This window comes from Sinocyclocheilus grahami, unplaced genomic scaffold (genome assembly GCF_001515645.1).
Source record: "Sinocyclocheilus grahami isolate Dianchi unplaced genomic scaffold, SAMN03320097.WGS_v1.1 scaffold264.1, whole genome shotgun sequence".
Lineage (NCBI taxonomy): Eukaryota > Metazoa > Chordata > Actinopteri > Cypriniformes > Cyprinidae > Sinocyclocheilus > Sinocyclocheilus grahami.
Window position 1 is genome coordinate 144,422 of NW_015505443.1, and position 4,865 is coordinate 149,286.

Here is a 4,865-nt window from a genome sequence, read left to right on the forward strand (position 1 = left end):
GTTAACCATAAAAATGCTTAATATCGGCCAGGTCGATAATCAGTCGACCCCTAGTCCAGGGTTCATAAAAGGAACTGTTCTGAACTCAAGCGCACATTATCACCTCAGGGAGGGGAGCTTGTGAATAGGATATTGAAAAAAGAAATCATCCTGGAATCTCTCACACTCACAACAGATTAACATAAGATTGGAGTTTGTCCTTTTCAACAAATGTAGCTGTTAAATACACAGAAACATTTGTGTGACCATTTATTTGTCTCTTTGTGTTTATAGCCTTTATGAAGTACTACGATCTTTTAAATATAATGATTTTTAAGCAAATTTGAATAAAAACAGACAGACAACAAAAAGTATGTCTATCCATGACAGAAAATGTGTATTTATAAATTAGTCAGACATTTTACCTCTCATTCTGCAGCATTTGAAAATCAGCACGACTGTCACTAGCAGATATGGACAAACTGCCAGTACAGAACAGAGTGTGTGGAGGACAGAGATCTGAGATTCTGAATGAGACACTGAAAAAGAGACACACAAGCACTTTATCATGTACTATATTTGAACGAGAGCATAAGAAATAAATCAGCTCACAGTTTCTATTGACTCTCACCTCTGACTGAGATCCAGCTCTTGGGTGACTCTCCTCTCTCTGAGTGTTTGCAGTAGTAGAAACCCTCATGTGACTTTGAGACAGTAGAGATGATCATCTCTGTAGTTTGATTCTGGATGAGTGATCCATCTTTATAGAAATCACCTCTGAGATTTGATGGGGATGTAAACTGATATAAACAGCGTAGAGTCAGAGTATCTCCTTCAGTCACAGGATGAACAGGACTCTCCAGAATCACACCAACTACAGAAACAGAGGAAACAGGATGCTATGGTGTTCTGGGTGGTTGGTAGGGCATAAGAGCCCACAACTTTTTTTTTTGGCCCCTAGATATGTGGGGTTTCCTCCTTCAGTGCAGAACTAGCATAGGGTTGAATTGTGTTTAATATTTTTTACAATAGTTAAATCAACCTGCTTTATGCATTGACTGCAATCTGCCAATGAAATGAACACAGACTCACAGTGTACAGTGATATTAACATGATGATAGTTCTCTCCAGATTCAGACTGACACCAGTACACTCCTGTGTCTGATGTGATGATGGAGCTAAATGTACATGTAGATCCTGTTTGTGATCCCCACACTGATGATGAACAATCTTCTAGCAGCCTCCAACTCTCTGTGTATCTTCTCACTCTCCATCTATCAGAGTTACTCTGGTTCTCACAGCTCAGAGAGAGAGAGACAGATGTGAAGTGTTGAGTTCTGCTGGGACTGATGATCAGAGAGACTGGAGGAGAAACACCTGAGAAGACAATTACAGCTACAATTTGATCATGAAAATTCTCTACTTATTAAATATTAAGCAATCGTTAAGTTCAGTGTGAACTCACCAGTGACCCATAGTGGTTGTGAGTTGCTGTACCATGTGTAATAGGCTGGTTATCCTCTTTTACAGCAGCAGAACCGACAGTGTAGTTTCTTGCAGCAATCCTCTGCTGCTGTCTGAGAGCAGCTGAAATTGATATATGTTGTCTGTAAAAAGTGAATTTTTTTTTTTTAAATATTACAAATACGGTCTCCTGAATCCAGTCTATGCAGAGAAGAGAAAATCAAGAAAATCAACAAATCCCCACATTTTTGCTGCACTTCGTCTTATTTTTTGGGGGGGGTTTGGGGGGAACTGATCAATACGTGTACAACTGTGCACCCTCTGCATTGCTGTGAATTGCATTGTAAAGTGAGCAGGGATGGACCAGCTATAGCGAGCACCAGGACATCTGGTAAGTCTATTCAAGGAACCATATTTCTGATCGGTGGTAGATAATATATTTATTAATATACTCATATGTTTATTATCTCTATTCAATCTGGGGTGCGTTTCCTGTACAACAACATAACTTGCTGCTTGACCACCATAGTACGGTGCATCACTGTAGAACCTAAGTCATAATTCAGTCACAATAAATAATATTTTTGACCTGGATAAAATGTTATTTCAGATGTTACCAAATGGAGCACATTATAACTTACCTGATGAAAGAGTTAGAGTGTACCAGCTGAATTTCCAGCCTGTAGAGGAGCTGTTAACCTCACAGATCAGAGTCACTGGATCTCCTTCAGTCATCCACTTCTGTGGAGAAACACTTAAAACTGCCTGTACTCTATCTGAAATAGAGAAATCACTCATTAATAACATGTTAAATGTATGTTTGTGTGTGTGTGTGTGTGTGTGCGTGCATGTGTGTCAAATGATCAAACTCACCTGATACTTTCAGTGTAACTGCATCACTAATGTTTGATGTTTGTGATCCTCCTCTCTCTGCTCCATAACAGGAGAATTTACCTGCATCAGACTCCGATACATGTTGATCAGGTTTAATGGTCACTTTGGACTTTGGGCTTTCTGTACAATGACAATAATTATTCATAATGAAGATAATGTGCCGATTTTATTGTACATGATTAAAAAATATACATGCTCAGAGTAGACTTTAAAAGGTCATGGACTCGGTCAGTATTTGAGCAGTTATCTGATGAATGTGTCATTTAAACTGGTTTTAGTTCTTTTATTTAGTCTGCACTGCAAAACGATAAACAGATTCAGTGATTATTGATCTGTGCCTCATTTCCTATGGTTTATTTACACCTGACTCTTGGATCATCCTACAATAAGTGTTGAAGTAACCTTGGTTCCCTGAAATGACATTGTATGGCTTATGCTATGGGGAACATCTCAGGTTTTGCATTTAACCATGGTTCCCTGAAGCATGTGTTTAAACGTGACAATGTTACCTACCTAAGCTTCACGCCATATGAAAGGAAAGTTCCATCTTTTATACCTTCCTCTCATCCATATCAGGCCAAGTGATTCAGTCCCTGTCCCAAGGGCAGAGCTTAAAGGTCTGGCAACACTAGCTTTCCATACTAGACATTACCTTGCACAGAGAAGGAAGTTAGTTCCCTCACCAGTCACAATACCTAGGGGAATCTGGTTCAACCCCTAGAAACCCAGGGGGCAGCTTTTTTTTTTTTTTTTTTGGTAACAACCCTGTTAGAGTCTCAAGAGAGCAGTATTCCTTATTTATGATTGCTTACCAATGAGAAGGAATGCTAACAGGCAAAACCCCCTTCTCATCAGAGCTCAGAGATGGGTCCTCTGGGGAGCAGAGGACTCAGCGGGATGACCCTCGGGAGAGAGGGGAGTCCAACACTCACCCAAAATTATGTGATTGAAAAAAGAAACCCCATTAAAGGGAAGGGTAAGCTGTGCACACCAGAGAATGCTGGTAAAGAGCTGCATTAGTGTCAACTGTACCAGGGTCTCAGAAGCCTTTCTGAGCTGAAATAGGGTGTGGAGGTCTTGAATACAAGGTATCCCAGTAACAGAGAGGGTAGATTCATTTTAAATTGGCAACATTTTATAATAACTTTCATTAATATATCATTAACAAACATTAGATAATGCTTAACAGATCATTAATTAAAAGGGTCATATGATGTGATTTAAATTTTTCCTTTCTCTTTGGAGTGTTACAAGCTCTTGGTGCATAAAGAAGATCTGTAAAGTTGCAAAGACTAAAGTCTCAAATCCAAAGAGATATTCTTTATAAAAGTTAAGAGTCAAGCTAGCCCGCCAGCTGTTCCTCACTCAAGCCCGCCCGCAGCGAGAAGGGTATAACTGCAGCCTAGAGATCTCCAAAATAGGGTGTGGCTTCCTCCCATTGACAGACAGGCACATGACACACATGCGCAATTTTTTTCCCCCAATCCACTTCAATGCAAACTCCTCCCCATATCTGATTACCACTATTTATTGGTTGTGTCAATTAAAGATAGTAAAGAAAGTTGCAGTTCAGTTCAATTCAATTTAATTCAATTAAATTCAAGTTTATTTGTATAGCGCGGTAAAGAAAGTTGCAGTTCAATTCAATTAAATTAAATTTAATTCAATTCAATTCAATTCAATTCAATTCAATTCAAGTTTACTTGTATAGCGCTTTTCACGATACAAATCGTTGCAAAGCAATTTTACAGCAAATTAAATTTCTACAATATTTAGTGTTAGCTTATCAGTTCAGGAGATAAACAGTTAATAAGATTATGCGATATGAGACTGTTCCGTAATTCCCCAACCGGACCTCACTGGACAATGGCACCTTTTTAGTTACACCCTGCGTCACTACCCCCTCCTGCGAATTTCGTGACCCGGGATGTTGCTTGGAACAAAGCGATAGAGTAAAATCTGAACACCACTCTCACAGAGAAAATTTATTTATATAGCATATTTTATGTTAGATCAACTAGAAACAATGTTTAATTTATAAAGTTTTATTTTGAAATGTAAGTCAATAACAACTGGTCAAAGCCAGAGCCAATGGTGAAAGTCTTTGCGCGAAGAGACCCTGCCCCATTTTGGAGGTTCTGCTTACTATTGGAGTTCACGCCCCATTTTGGAGGTTCTGCCCACTATTAGAGTTCACGCCCCATTTTGGAGGTTCTGCCCACTATTAGAGTTCACGCCCCATTTTGGAGGTTCTGCCCACTATTGGAGTTCACGCCCCATTTTGGAGACCGGAGTCTGCAGTTACAGGTGCATCTCAATAAATTAGAATGTCGTGGAAAAGTTCATTTATTTCAGTAATTCAACTCAAATTGTGGAACTTGTGTATTAAATAAATTCAATGCACACAGACTGAAGTAGTTTAAGTCTTTGGTTCTTTTAATTGTGATGATTTTGGCTCACATTTAACAAAAACCCACCAATTCACTATCTCAACAAATTAGAATACTTCATAAGACCAATAAAAAAAA

The 4,865-nt window shown here is 39.0% G+C and overlaps 1 pseudogene; it reads right to left on the reverse strand.

The window, feature by feature from the left end:
* Positions 1 to 387: 387 nt before the first annotated feature.
* Positions 388 to 4,865, reverse strand: part of LOC107599330 (uncharacterized) — a 12,558-nt pseudogene continuing 8,080 nt past the window's right edge.